At 43.1% G+C, this 16,337-nt stretch overlaps 1 protein-coding gene and 1 non-coding gene across 2 annotated transcripts in view; both read right to left on the reverse strand.

The window, feature by feature from the left end:
- Nucleotides 1-16,337, reverse strand: part of LOC126190844 (ras-related protein Rab-23) — a 516,569-nt gene that overhangs the window by 418,843 nt on the left and 81,389 nt on the right. The gene's annotated exons all lie outside the window — the stretch shown is intronic.
- On the reverse strand, nucleotides 3,265-3,338 carry Trnat-ugu (transfer RNA threonine (anticodon UGU)). Its single transcript has one exon. It is a non-coding gene; the product is annotated as a tRNA-Thr (tRNA).

A 16,337-nucleotide genomic window follows, 5' to 3' on the forward strand; every position in this document is an offset into this window, starting at 1 on the left:
CACCCTTATATTAAAACGACACGCTACGTAGCAGAGTAAATGAATAGAAAGCCTACCGAGCCTCCTACAACCGGAAAGCGGCCTCGCTAGGCAATACTGCCTACCTTCAAACAAGATTATACACTGCGGTAACAAAACTCGTGGAGTAGTGATATGCAGCCGCGCGGAATTAGCCGAGCGGTCTCAGGCGCTGCAGTCATGGACTGCGCGGCTCATCCCGGCGAAGGTTCGAGACCTCCCTCGGGCATGGGTGTGTGTGTGTGTGTGTGTTTGTCCTTGGGATAATTTAGGTCAAGTAGTGTGTACGCTTAGGGACTGATGACCTTAGCAGGTAAATCCCATAAGATTTCAAACACTTGCGGTTTTTTTTTTTTTTTTTATTCTGAGCGATATGCACATATACTGGTGACGGGTAGTATCACATAAACAAGGTATAAAAGGGCAGTGCATTGGCGGAGCTCTCATTTGTACTCAGGTGATTCATATGACAATGTTTCCAGCATGATTAAGGCCACACGAAAGCAATTAACATACTTTTGAACGTGGGATCGTAGTTGGAGGTAGCTGCATCGGCCATTCCATTTCGGAATTCGTTAGGGAATTAAGTATTCTGAGATTCACGACTTTACTATCACACAACTCCATAGAGTTATAAAAACAAATCTGTACCCATGTAACATCGATAACATAACTCGAAGCTGTCAAACTTATAAAATTTTAACAAGATATTAACGATACTGGCCAACAAAGAAAAATTCCACTGCTGAAACATTACTTAGCGAGTAATTTATAATTTCGCCTGTGCTTTGCGTAAAAACGCACCAAACAAAATATCTGGCGGCAAGAGCGTCAACGACGTAATATGGAAGTAAGTCTGTAACATTCCCTTAGAAAATTTAGTGAATTACTGTGCTGGTAAGCCCCTACGTTATTTCATTTTCAAACAGCTGAGCAGAACTGACCGTACTCAGACATTTCGCATTTCGCTCTTTACCTATTCTGATCAACACTAAAGTGACACACAATATTTTTAGCGCAACGCAATCTGACTTTCAATAATCCCTACAAAAGAATGGCCCTGACTAACATTAACCTATACCTTTCACAAATCACTTACCTCACAAAAATCTTCGTTACTCGAACTACTGCAATACAGCGAGCGCCACTACTGCTAGCTAAATAAAAGATTCAAACTACTGAAGGCACTAACTACTGATAGGCATAGTTAGCAAATGAAAGATTTTGATAGAGAACAAACAATGTATTTACCTTACTAGTGTTCAAAAGTCATAATATATATAGCAGTTCATGACATCCAGTGTTACAAATTTCAAAACTCCGCCATTTCTCTCCCCACATCCATCACTGCTGGTGGCTCACCTCCAACTGCGCAACGCTACGCGCTGTTAACAGCCAACTGCCCAACACTACAATAGCGAACAACAATGCAAACTAGTCAAAGACTGCACACAGCACACACAGCCAGTGATTTTCATACAGAGCGCTACGTGGCGTTACCAATAAAAAAACCTAAACAGCCTACTCACATAGCCCCCATGCTCCCCACAAAAAATTTTACAAATTGTTTTGGGCACTGGTCAATACATATTTGTTAAAAATTTTTCACAATTACAATAACAAAGAAATCAAATGCACACACTTATTGATACAATGTTGGTCAAAAGCTAAAATTTTCTCACAGTCCATAAAGACAGTCCTGATCATTCATCACAGTAAAACTGCAGTGTTTTTTTTTTCCTCAAAGTCTGAGCAGTAAAAGAGAATGCACACGGAAGTAGTCTGCCATGTAAGCAGGAGATCCCGGGTTCGAGTCCCGGTCGGGGCACACATTTTCAGCTGTCCCTATCGAGGTATATCAACAACACCTGTCGGCAGCTGAGGGTTTCAATTAATTATCATTTATTCTAGAGGAGCTGCATGGTCATCAATGATATATGTTCTTTAGAGAACAGTTACTATCTTCATATGTACCGTACTATATGTTGCAGAGTGCTTGAAAATGGCCTTTGAGCCGAAATAGGCCTGTAGCCAATGAAAATAAAGTCACAATAATAACAACTGCTACACAAAGCAGCGTTCTGGCTTAATGTACACATAATGTCCTTATAAGACATGTGTAACGCTGCAGGCCCAGAAGAAAATAAAACATTACTAGTTGTCAATCTTGAAATCAGTTGCATGTGTATTGGTTATGTTGTGGTACCACACAGATCGATACCACTCCAGTGACATCCCACAGTTGGAACCGGCACCGCAAGTTTCCATCAGACGCCGACAGCGGTCGAGCTGTATCAAAGCCTTCTAGATACAAGGCCTACACACAGCAGCCATATTGGCACGTGACGTCACAAACTGTTGGCCATCTTACCTTCAGTCGGCAGTCCTGTTGGCGTGTATGTTGTGTTTAAAGTGTGTGTGTGTGGTGTGCGCACATTAAGACCTTCGGTACACACACCATCAGATTATTTGACTTGTAGCTCTAACGAAGTAACCGAGTGTCAGCAATATGTCACGTGGCCTTATTGTGGCGTGTTTATCTTCTGCCGTTAGGGCAGACGATATAAATGCCACTTGCACGCTTAGAGTAGCAGATTGACGGTGACCAACTTTAAACAGAACTTGATTAATTTTCACACACATTTATTAAAATAATAACAATCATAAACCTTACTTAACTTGATTCTGGGTGCTATTTACAGTTGACAATCTGACGTTCCTTTGGTTTTGGTACGTTAATCTTATTCTCACATATCTCTGATACTTGACAAAGTGTCTATACATTTATCTTCATGGCTATGTACAGGAATATGATAATCTTATTAGGCGCAGACTGAAACTTGACTATAGACTAATGCAGATTGACTAATCGGAGGTCTGTACACTCGTTATAATACCTCGCGCGTTAAGGTATCACTGCGCGAGTGTGATCCGCGAGGAGAAAAGGTTCTACATTAGCAGCAATCTCACTGGCTGCATTACATATTAATACGCGGATCGACGGAAGCAGAATTTGGTCCGTTTCTAAGACAGCGCCATCTCGTAGTGCGGAGATGGACGAGCGCTGCGCCTGCGCTGTTGTGCTTAGCGGGGCGCGCTCTAGTGGGAAAGTTGTGTACGCGCTGACTACGCGGAACTATGTACACAACAGTGTGACACGTCAAAGTGATACATGGTGACTAACTGAAAACCTCAGCTGCCGACAGGTGTTGTTGACATACCTTGATGTGGACAGCTGAAAAAGTGTGCCCCGACCGGGACTCGAACCCGGGATCTCCTGCTTACATGGCAGACGCTCTATCCATCTGAGCCACCGAGGACACAGATGAATAGCGCGACTGCAAGGACATGTCCCTTGCACGCCTCCCGTGAGACTCACATTCCCAACTGTCCACAATTCTACATATACACTGTACCTTATAGACATTTGCCCATCCACTCATTACTCGCGCACGCTTTGGCGATTCCCGTAAGAGTTCGGGCAACCTGTGCGCATTCGCACAGACGAAGGTCAATGGCTGGGTAGCCTTTAACTATATATATGAAGACAGTAACTGTTCTCGAAAGAACAGAATACTGTTGATGACCGTGCAGCTTTTCCCTGGAATATATATATTTCATACAGTATTCGCCTACAGTTCTTCGAAGTTTGGGATACAAGTGCTGCGTTCCCTTTTGCCAGGGAAATTATAAATCCCGAAAAGGCATGAAAGTGCACATGTTTCGATTTCCCAAATGTGGGGAGTTGAGAAATCGCTGGATTGCAGCTATTCCCAGACAGGAATTTGTGTCTACGCATCATTCAAGGGTAAGTAAATAACAAAAAATTTGTAGCGTGTTATTTGTTTCTATTGCACCACATTTGCCAATTGTTTTTAAAAGCAGCTATGTATCATGTACCAGTACCATTTGTTTCTTAATTCTGGACCATTGCTGCGAGGTTAATACGAAGATGGCTGTGAAATGTCTCTCATATTTGCAACTATTGTCACACAGAATAGTTATATTAATTAGTGTGACTCGAAAATGTTTAGTATTCCTTATCATTTCTACCATGTTATTGAGCTTCCAGTACTTTTATTTAGAAGAGCTACAGAATGATTTTGTTCAGTTTTACATATACAGCTATTCGGAAAAAATTTCAATTTGAGTAAACTACCTTAGAAAATTGCTTTAATGAATTCAGTATTCGACAGATTAAGCAGTATAGAAAGCACAATTTCGAGGTAAGTGCATTATGATTAAAGTAACAGCACTCTGTGACACGAATTTCAATCAAGGATATAGGAGAAACAATCTTTACATGTTTAAGGTTCTAAAGTTCTGGAGAAACACGGAAATAAAATATTTTTTCGGGTTTTTTGATTTATTAAACATTATGTCAGGACGGGCTCGATTTCGTCGAATGATTTGAGTTTCGTGTGAGGTCAGCAAATTTTGAAGTGGAGAGGAAAATTTAAGAAAATAATCAGGGAAACAAATTCTTAAATTCTGTAAGAGCTCCAGCTGCTTTATTTAAAACCGAAAACGTCTGCTTGTTGTTGCATATTGCCGATTTTTTACTGCAAGAAAGCGTAGCTCCTGAGGTAAAAGAATTTAAAATTGCGGTTTGTATTCAAGCCTAGAAACGCGTATTTAAGGCAAATCGTGAAAATAATTTTACATCTTGAAATAACATAGGGCAGTTTGTTCAGTTACTTTACGCAATGATATAAATTTCCGTACTTTCATTAGAAGGACACGTAGAAGAGGAAAGCACGAGACTCCCTATGTGGTCTCAGCTCTAAAACTCGTAAAGTTCGTATAGATTCAGAGTGCTTAACAGGAGCCTTCAGATACAGACCCGGCCATCAGTATGTGACGTCACATGTGTGTGCGCAGGCCTGTAGTCTAGATGGTGTTGGCTGTATACGGTGCACGCCTCCTTCTGAGCCACAACTCCAGCAGCACCCTACCCCCAGCGCCCTCTGCCGCCGCAGCAGCCACACGCCCTATTCGCAACGGAGGCGCCATCGAGACACAGCCCAGTCGTAGCCCCGACTATCTCTCATCCATTACTTGACAGAGCCTTTCCCTAAGGTGCTCTAGTGGCTATTGTACTAGCTGGGCTTTATTGCGGCATGTTCACTTGCAAAGAGTCTTGGTATGCTTGGGGCAAGTTACAAGTTACGTAGAGCTTCTGTTTACTACACTCGTGCTCATAAATTAAGGATAATTGCAGAACGTGGTGCCCCACAACGTGGCACTATATAAAACTGGCGGTAATAGCATAGGCACATAGGGAACACACACGACACATATCTTTAAGTCCACGGTATTGGTGATAAGTTGAGAATACCGTCCCGAAACACATGTGCTACAAAACGCCAGTGTTCCCTGCTCATGTACCCCGACATCAATATGGGATATGATCACCATGCACACGTACACAGGCCGCACAACGGGTTGGCATACTCTTGATCACGTGGCCGAGCAGCTGCTGGGGTATAGCCTCCCATTCTTGCACCAGTGCCTATCGGAGCTCCTGAAGTGTCGTAGGGGTTTGAAGACGTGCAGCGATACGTCGACCGAGAGCATCCCAGACGAGCTCGATGGGGCTGAGGTTTGGAGAAGATGCAGGCCACTCCATTCGCCTGATATCTTCAGTTTCAAGGTACTCCTCCACGATTGCAGCTCGGTAGGGCCGTGCATTATCATCCATCAGGAGGAAGGTGGGACCCACTGCACCTCTGAAAAGGCGGACATACTGGTGCAAAATGACGTCCCAATACACCAAACCTGTTACAGTTCCTCTGTCAAAGACATGCAGGGGTGTACGTGCACCAATCATAATCCCACCCCACACCATCAAACCACGATCTCCATACAGGTCCCTTTCAAGGTCACTAAGGGGTTGGTATCTTGCTCCCGGTTCACGCCAGATGAAAACCTGCCGAGAATCACTGTTCAGACTATACCTAGACTCGTCCGTGATGATAACCTGGAACCACTGTTCCAATGACCATGTGCTGTGTTCTTGACACCAGGCTTTACGGGCTTTCCTGTGACCAGGGGTCAGTGGAATGCACCTTGCAGGTCTTCGGGCGAATAAACCGTGTCTGTTCAGTCGTCTTTAGACTGTGTGTTTGGAGACAACTGTTCCAGTGGCTGCGGTAAGGTCCCGAGCAAGGCTGCCTGCAGTACTCCGTGGCCGTCTCCGGGCACTGATGGTGAGATACCGGTCTTCTTGTGGTGTTGTACACTGTGGACGCCCTATACTGTAGCGCCCGGACACGTTTCCTGTCTGCTGGAATCGTTGCCATAATCTTGAGATCACACTTTGTGGCACACGGAGGGCCCGTGTTACGACCTGCTGTGTTTGACCAGCCTCCAGTCGCCCTAGTATTCTACCCCTCATAACGTCATGAACAGGTGTTCTTTGAGCCATTTCAACAGACAGTCACCATTAGCACGTCTGAAAACGTCTGCACACTTATTCGCTGCACCGTACTCGGCCACACACCAACACACCTCTGCGTATGTGGACTGCTGCCAGCGCCACCGCAGGTCAAATGCACCGCATGGTCATACCCCAAGGTGATTTAAACCCGCAAACCGCCCACCAGAGCGTTGTTTCATAATGTATCAGCATTATCCTTAATTTATGAGCACGAGTGTATATTTACTTAATGGCTAATCATTTCTGCTCCTGTCCAGCTCTCCTACGCTGACAGCTGCCGCACCACTCTGTAGCCACCTCTCCTTACCACTGTGTGCGCAGTGGTACACAACAGATGTCAATGTTTTTTTCACGTGACGTTATTCAGTTGTATATTACTAGACGGCAGTCGTAGAAAAACGTATGGTGTGATGTACACAGGTCACACCAACAGTAAAGGACATCAACAGGCCTTAAAGGGTTGCCCAGCTGCACAACTGTGATGTAAGTTTTCTTTCATATGTAATGTGCGCGTGTTCTTGTTTCTTTGTATAGACCAGACGAAAATGAATGTGTTCATGAGAAAGGGAGATGTTGGAACACGGTGGCGAAACGTGACATTCTCCTTTCGAATACTACTAACGTGGACATCGATGGTACTGAAGCATACGTCCATGAAGGGGATTCGAACCACCTACTCCCGGATCGAACACGAAAGCATGGTAGCGAACTTCGCTTTGCGTGCGCAAGTATACAATTCAAATAATGGATCAAAATTTTACTGCCACTGAAAGGATGCAGTTGTCCAGGTCTGAAATGACGCCTACGTAATAATCAGTTACAGTACCCTATTGGCAGTCATTCTACGCAGAAAAAGGTCGTAGTAAAAGTTTCAGTACATTATATTTACCACTAAATTATAACTTGCTCGAAATACAGCGTCATTCATAGAATCGGTCTCGATTAAGTGACTACGAAGTGACGCTTCCCACGTTTCTCATGTAACTTTTACAGATGTCGACACGCTCGTGCTCCGAACAAAGAACTTGAGACAACGGTCACGAAAAACTATTCGATCAGAACGAATTACTTTCTCATTCACGAATAAAACGCAAAGGAGAGTCTAACAAGCTGGTCGAAGTCCTCTTCCAAGGCTCTTTCGGATGTCACAGGAGATGGTATACAGGATGCATCGTATTAATTGCGAAAACAAACACACGTGAAAGTATATTACGAAATTAGTAGCAAAACGTTCCAGTAAACAAGGGTTCACGCGTGACCCGTCTGCGAGATACTTGCGAACGTGTGGTTACTTCAGTAGGTAATACTATCCTAATTAGTGCAAACGTATTTTAAATGTGAAGTACTGGGGTTGCACGGTGGTTAGCACACTGGACTCGCATTCGGGAGGACGACAGTCCAAACCCACGACCGGCCATCCTGATTTAGGTTTTCCGTGACTTCCCTAAATCGCTACAGGCAAATGCCGGGATGGTTCCTTTGAAAGGACTCAGCCGATTTCCTTGCCCATCTTTCTCTACACCGATGGGATCGATGACCTCATTGTTTGGTCCCCTCCCCGCAAACCAACCTAAATGTAAACTTTTCGACGAAGTCCCATCACGAAGTGAAATTGTGATATACGGGAAATCATCACCTCTCTTATAAGGGGTTACAATGTATGCTAGCGTATCAATATTGAACAGCTACCGTCTCCGAAAAGCAAGTAGGGCTTATTTCTGTTCAACGTGGCACACTGTCTTGCATTTCTAACAGAGCAAGCATGCATGCATAATTTGTTCAAATTGGGGGCGTCATAGCGCATTGGCTCAAATGGCTCTGAGCACGATGGAACTTAACATCTGAGGTCATCAGTCCCCTAGACTTAGAACTACTTAAACCTAACTAACCTGAACACATCACACACGTCCATGCCCGAGGCAGGATTCGAACCTGCGACCGTAGCAGCAGCGCGGTTCCAGACTGAAGCACCTAGAATAGCTCGGCCACAGCGGCCGGCTAAGTCATTAGCGCATTTACCAATTTGCTCCCATATGATAATTACAGTCCACACTGCATCTCCTTGAGTAGCTGCACTTTAACTGTAACAACCTGGTATTTACTGGCCTGACGACTCCTCTGGCGTACCGACAACAGATTATACATGCAAACCTTACTCATGAATCAGTATCTCTATTAGCGAAAACCGTACTACAATCCCTAAAGTAGTTCCAGACAGAAAAACGCCGCGGGAAATGTATTTTCGCGCCAACAGACTTAGCTCCACATGTTGTCAGTGCACGTGTGCTTTTATTTGTGATAGATTATTAAAACGATGGTAACACTGACAATACAGCACATATTTAACAACATTTTACGATGTAAAATCTTGTGGGACTCTCGCAGTCAAAAGGCTATATTTCGACGACGACATGTCCTAATGTCAGATAGTCTTACATTCTGACAGAATTTAAGTTATGTATATTTCTCACCAATTTTATAATTACGCTACTATCTTAACGAAATGTTTGTTTAATTATGTATATACACCCGTGCTTCATTTTTGTGTTTAGATAACTTTTGCAGTGTTACTTAAAAATGGCCCTAAGGCCGAAATTGGGATCGTAATAATAAATATTTCATACAATCAACGGCGACTATGATGTCTTTTAAGAAATGTGTACAGACTGCAGACAAAGAGGTCATATGGAACGCCACTTCCGAAAAATTCCTTCAACAAAAATCTGACATGCGATGTCCTGATCGCCGAGTATGGGCTTGATTTGGAGTGAAATAAAGAAATAAGATAAAAAGTTGCCGGTTATATTGCTATAATGAATAAGTCTCGAATTAGTTAAGTAGAGAATCAGCAGCCTACAAATTTATGAAAAGTGCATGTAATAATTGAATGATTACAGCTGAACTGTGGAAAAATGTCAATAGAAATGCCATAGAATCTCTCCAAAACATATTTGAAGAAATATGGAAAACAGAAAGAATTCCGGATGAATGGCAGATGGCCCTCATTCACCCGATTCATAAGAGGGGATCCAGAACAGACCCCAACAATTACAGAGGGATTTCGCTCCTTGACGTAACATACAAAATACTGTCTAAAGTCCTTTTGAACAGAGCAGAACCCCAGCTAGACTGTCAACTTGGAGAATACCAGGCAGGCTTCAGAAAGGGAAGATCCTGCCCAGAACAAATTCTAAACCTCAAAAATCTTATGGCCTACCAAAAATCGAGAGCAAAAGCGTATGTCATCACATTCATTGACTTTCAAAAGGCGTACGACTCCATAGACAGGGAATCTCTAATCTCCATATTAAAAGAATTGAACCTAGACAATAAAACTACAAACCTAATTAGAGAAACCATCACCAATACATACTCCAAAATTAAATTTATGGGAGAACTCTCAGACCTATTTGAGATAAAAACTGGAGTACGACAAGGTGATGGACTCTCTCCATTGTTATTTAACTGTGCCCTAGAAAAAATAGTAAGAGAATGGAACAAGAAAATCAATAGTGGAATCCGACTAGGAACAAAAAACAAAGGCATCAAGGTTAATTGCCTAGCATTTGCAGATGATATGGCCCTACTAGCTGAAACATGGGAAGAAGCCAAAGAACAGATCCTCGAATTACAGAAACAAGCAGAGAAAATAGGCCTTAAAATTTCTTTTGAAAAAACCAAAATAATCACAAATATAAAAAAGCCAATGAAATATCTTAAAGTAAGAGACCAAAAGATCGAAATTGTTAAAGAATTCAAATATCTTGGTGAATGGATTAGCTGGAACGCCCTTGAGAAAAAAGCAATAGAATTAAGAAGAAACAAAGTTGAACTAGCCTTTCAGCTTACTAAAAATACTTATAATAAAAAGTCCCTCTCATGGAATTCAAAAATAAAACATTACAACACTGTCATTAAACCAGAAGCACTATATGCAGCTGAGACATTATCTATCACTAACCATGGCCCAATTGAAAGGCTAGAGATCAAAGAAAGAAAAATATTGAGAAAAATTTTAGGCCCCAAATTTCATAACGACAAACTAATTCATACCAAAAATGAAACACTCTACAAAACCACGGAAAAACTTTCGGATACAATGAGGAAAAGAAGAATTGAGTTTTATGGGCACATTCTCAGAATGAACCCAAATAGACTTACAAAAAGAATGTTTGACTACTTCAGGAATAAAAAATCCAAACCAAATTGGTTTATCCAAACAGAGAAAGACTTAAGAGAACTACACATCACAGAAAAAATGCTCACAGACAGGACCGCAAAAATGATAAGCAAAGACAGAAAAGAGGGATTCCAGCTCCAAAATAGAAAGAAAAGAACGATTGTCATCTCTGATGAGGAAAGAAAAGCAAGATCAGAAAGAATGAAACAGTACTGGGCGAAAACAAAGGCACAGAACACACAGAAGTGATTGATTCAACGTACCCCAAAGTTGGGTGAAACGAAGAAGAAGAATTGAATGATTATTCATGCTTTGGCGACCTGCACAACAACTGTGGGGCCTGACAACATCTGAACAGCTGAAAAAGAAGACACAGTTGGTGCTCCTCAACAGACTACTACCAGAAACTGAAGTGAAATAAATGGAGGATACAAAAAATATACATATGGAAAACCCTACCTCCGTTGTAGTGGATTCTGGTGTCTGTGACATCTGCGACTTTGTCGAGTCCGAGGATACCAGCCGATAATCTTTTCTGATTGATGTTGTATAAACAATCTTTTATAAAATATTATACAAATGACATAATGAACACCAAAAAAGCGAAAGAAATACTATTGTCAGCCTTACAGCTACAGCAACTCCATTAAGGACAAAAGTTATCTTGTATGGATAGGCAAGTTCTCGGTTTTCCATGGAAAAACACACAAAATCTTGACGTGACATTCTTCTGAAATTTGTGAACAAAACATCGCCGTTACTATGTGTTTCTCGCACATAGTACCTTCGTTATTTAGATACTGCTTTGCCCATAATCGCTTTCGTGTTTTGCTTTTCTGTCTCGTTCCATAACAACAACAACAATAATAATAATGATTATCATCATCACAATAGAGCCGCTTCCGCAGCCGAACGGTAAGTGTCGCTGCCTTCAGGCGTAATCCGCGAGTGGTGTGGTGTTCGTCACAATAAAGGCAGCACAAATTGCCAAGCAAAGAAGCGGACGCATAGCAGACTGCTTGAACAATGAGGAAACGTGATGATACGAGAGTGCAAGTGTAAGTTCAAGTGCAAGTGCAAGTCTAAGGCATTTCATTGCCACTGATTTTTTCGCATGTGCTTTTGTTCCCACACATCCACGGTTTTCACGAGGAAAGGGGCGTCGTGTGTACATATTCAACCACAGTAGTCCAAACGGACGTACAGACTCGGCTGTGTGTGACTTGGAGAGCCATAATAACGGCATTCTGTCTATACTATCTCAAAGTAGCATTTAAAGTCACGATACAACGGTGAAAGGGGGAGAATGGTGAAACGCAAATAGCATTTTCGTCCGATTTGTAGTAACAAAGCACATGTCGCAAGCAGATTTAGTTCCAACAGAAAGAACAGTTCTACGAACGCTCGGTCATTTATTTTCCGAGAGAGCAGCTTAAGCTTTCGAAAACAGACAGGCTGTGACACTACGCGAATTATTCAGCGAGCCAAGTTCATTCAACCTGTTGCCTTGCGTCACGTCCACCTCACACATTCAAGAAGCGAGTGTAATTTTACCCGTCATTATCGATCAGTGGCATCGAAGAAGAAAACGTGCCACGCCGCCTACGCTATTAGCCGACTTTGCGATATAACACTTGTCTACTACTGCAACTATCGTGTCACAGTTCCATTGCGTACAGAAGGAAATGGAACAATAATTAATGATGGTGATATATCACTTGGTGCACGCCACGCAATTTCTTCCCGTGTTTTAGGTATTAAGAGCATGTCAGCAAGATTGTTCTCAAATTGTTGAATTTAGAACAAATTCAAGGCCGAATCAACATTAATATACTGCCAAAAATACAATACATCCTTTTAGATGTTTCCAATTCACTCACGATTTATTGTTACAACAGTGCATATGGAGTACATGAAACGATTAGATTTACAGATCAATAGCACAAACATCAGACTTCAAGAAGAATATAATAATTCCAATCCCAAAGAAAGCAGGTGTTGACAGATGTGAAAATTACTGAACTATCAGTTTAATAAGTCACAGCTGCAAAATACTAACGCGAATTCTTTACAGACGAATGGAAAAACTGGTAGAAGCCGACCTCGGGGAAGATCAGTTTGGTTTCCGTAGAAATGTTGGAACACGTGAGGCAATACTGACCCTACGACTTATCTTAGAATAAAGATTAAGGAAAGGCAAACCTACGTTTCTAGCATTTGTAGACTTAGGGAAAGCTTTTGACAATGTTGATTGAAATACTCTCTTTCAAATTCTGAAGGTGGCAGGGGTAAAATACAGGGAGCGAAAGGTTATTTACAATTTGTACAGAAAGCAGATGGCAGTTATAAAAGTCGAGGGGCATGAAAGGGAAGCAGTGGTTGGGAAGGGAGTGAGACAGGGTTGTAGCCTATCCCCGATGTTATTCAATCTGTATATTGAGCAACAAATAAAGGAAATAAAAGAAAAGTTCGGAGTAGGTATTAAAATCCATGGAGAAGAAATAAAAACTTTGAGGTTCGCCGATGAATTTGTAATTCTGTCAGAGACAGCAAAGGACTTGGAAGAGCAGTTGAACGGAATGGACAGTATCTTGAAAGGAGGGTATAAGATGAACATCAACAAAAGCAAAACAAGGATAATGGAATGTAGTCGAATTAAGTCGGGTGATGCTGAGGGTATTAGATTAGGAAATGAGACACTTAAAGTAGTAAAGGAGTTTTGCTATTTGGGGAGCAAAATAACTGATGATGGTCGAAGTAGAGAGGATATAAAATGTAGATTGGCAATTGGAAGGAAAGCGTTTCTGAAGAAGAAAAATTTGTTAACATCGAGTATAGATTTAAATGTCAGGAAGTCGTTTCTGAAAGTATTTGTATGGATTGTAGCCATGTATGGAAGTGAAACGTGGACGATAAATAGTTTAGACAAGAAGAGAATAGAAGCTTTCGAAATGTGGTGCTACAGAAGAATGCTGTGGATTAGATGGGTTGATCACATAACTAATGAGGAGGTATTGAATAGAATTGGGGAGAAGAGGAGTTTGTGTCACAACTTGACTAGAAGAAGGGATCGGTTGGTAGGACATGTTCTGAGACATCGAGGGATCACCAATTTAGTATTGGAGGGCAGCGTGGAGTGTAAAAATCGTAGAGGGAGACCAAGAGATGAATACACGAAGCAGATTCAGAAGGATGTAGGCTGCAGTAGGTACTGGGAAATGAAGAAGCTTGCACAGGATAGAGTAGCATGGAGAGCTGCATCAAACCAGTCTCAGGACTGAAGACCACAACAACAATAACAACAACACAAACATCCGGCCGCTGTGGCCGAGCGGTTCCAGGCGCTTCAGTCCGGAACGGCGCTGCTGCTACGGTCGCAGGTTCGAATCCTGCCTCGGGCATGGAAGTGTGTGTTGTTCTTAGGTTAGTTAGGTTTAAGTAGTTCTAAGTCTAGGGGACTGATGACCTCAGATGATAAGTCCCTTAGTGCTTAGAGCCATTTGAACCATTTTAGCACAAACGGTTCTGAGCTACCAGGTACAGACTCATGCTGAAAAACCCTTATTAGACGGGGATTCGAACCACGCTCCTCTAGAACAACAGTACTGTGTAGTAACCATTGCTGTAGGCTTCACAGCTGACTCTGGCATCGCACAGCAAGTGAATAGTGTCCTGGGATATGTTATGCTACGCCTGCTCGACCTGTTGACGTAGTTCTGTAAGAGTTGTTGGCTGATGAGTCGCACGAGTCACTTCTCGTCTCATCGTATCCTACACGTGCTCAATTGGAGATAAGTCTGGAGGTTGTGCTGGGCAGGGAAGTTGGCGGACGTCTTGTAGAGCACGTTGAGTTCCACGGGTAGTGTGTGGGCGAGTACTGTTGGAACAGCACGTCACCTTCCTGCTACAAGAACTGCAAAAGAACTGGTCTAACAACATTCTACACCAATCGACCGCTGGTTAGCGCCCCCTCTAGAAAAACCAAAGGTGAACGAGAGTTGTAGCTTATCGCACCCTAGACCATAAGGCTTGGGTGGGCTGGTGTGTCTTGGACGAACGTACTCTACTAGACAGCGCTTACAGGTTTTACGTCGTACGTGCAAACGTGCTTTCATCGCTGAAGACCACGGCGCGCCATTCCATGTTCCAAGTGATCCTCTGACGGCACGAGTCGAGCCGTGCTCATCGATGCTGTGGCGTCAGTGCGAGACGGGCTAGAGGTGTGCGTGCCCGTATTCCCACTGCTAACAACCGGTTCGCAACAGTTCGTATTGACAAGTATGGGCTCACAAGTCCTCTTTATCTGTGCTGTGGTAGCTGGACGATCTGCGACTGCTGCCTTTACAATACGACGATCCTGGCGGCGTCTGTGCTGCATGGACGTCCAGAACCTTGTCTACGGGCGTGAGAATGTTCGCGTGATCACTGACACCGCACCGTTTCACAACTGACGCCGTATGTTCGACTTGTGTGGCATTTCTCCGAAAGGACCATCCCGCTACTGGGAAGACCACAATCTGACGCCGTTCAGACTTGCTCAGTTGGCTGTAGGAAGTACGAGTGCGTCTCTGTGACATGGCTGTCTCGCATTTGCACCACGCTGAGCCTTCTGGCCTTTTTTTTTTTTGCATGTTGTGTCCAAAGAGTGATCGCTTTTGGCGATTTCTTCTTCTGGGATGGCAAGGTGTGAGAAATGGTTTCACTTTCTTGTGTATTCGCTTGCAAGGGACTTGGGCTCTCTGTGGGTCCTTGAGTCCTTTGAGGGTGTTGGCTACGTAGTCATACGAGTGTGCTGCGCGGGATTAGCCGAGCAGTCTAGGACGCTGCAGTCATGGACTGTGCGGCTGGTCCCGGAAGAGGTTCGAGTCCTCCCTCGGGCATGGGTGTGTGTGTTTGTCCTTAGGATAATTTAGGTTAAGTAGTGTGTAGGCTTAGGGACTGATGACCTTAGCAGTTAAGTCCCATAAGATTTCACACACATTTGAACATTTTAATAGGAGTGATTGACAGTAGCTACGAGGGTTGAATGAAAATTAATGCCTGCACCTTCGTTAATTAGGTTTGGATGCGAATATTTTAATAGATCAAACGCAGAAATAATCCTTAGAATGTGATCTTTAATTACCAATATTCACTTGTCCACATAATCACCAGCCAACTGGATACATTTCTGCCAACGATGAACAAGTTTTCTGAAGCCGTCACGGAAGAAGTCGACACTCTGTTTCCGCAACCACAGTCTCACAGTTCTCTCAACGTCTTCATTAGAAGCATAATGATGTCCCCTCAGATCGTCTTTCATTATCGGGAACAGATGGAAGTCAGACGGTGCTAAATATGGACTGTATGGAGAATGCCGTACGGCGGTGAGATTCAGTCTCTGACGTTCTGCTGTGGTGGCACGTGAAGTGTGTGGTTTGGAATTGTCGTGCTGCAGGAAAACATTTCCATTTTCCTTTCGGACCCTTGTTAGCCATCGTTTCACATTCGCAGCGTTGTGATGTAACGCTCTGAATTTATTGTTGTTCCACGATGAAGGAAATCAACATGGATAACACCATCTGCGTCCCAGAACTACGTGGCCATGATTTTTCCAGCTGAGGGATGTGACTTTAATTTCTTTTTCTGGGACGAGTCTTTGTGTCGATATCCCATAGACTGACGTTTCGTCTCCGGGTCGTAACGGTGCACCCACGTTTC

This window comes from Schistocerca cancellata, chromosome 6 (assembly GCF_023864275.1).
Source record: "Schistocerca cancellata isolate TAMUIC-IGC-003103 chromosome 6, iqSchCanc2.1, whole genome shotgun sequence".
Taxonomy (NCBI): domain Eukaryota; kingdom Metazoa; phylum Arthropoda; class Insecta; order Orthoptera; family Acrididae; genus Schistocerca; species Schistocerca cancellata.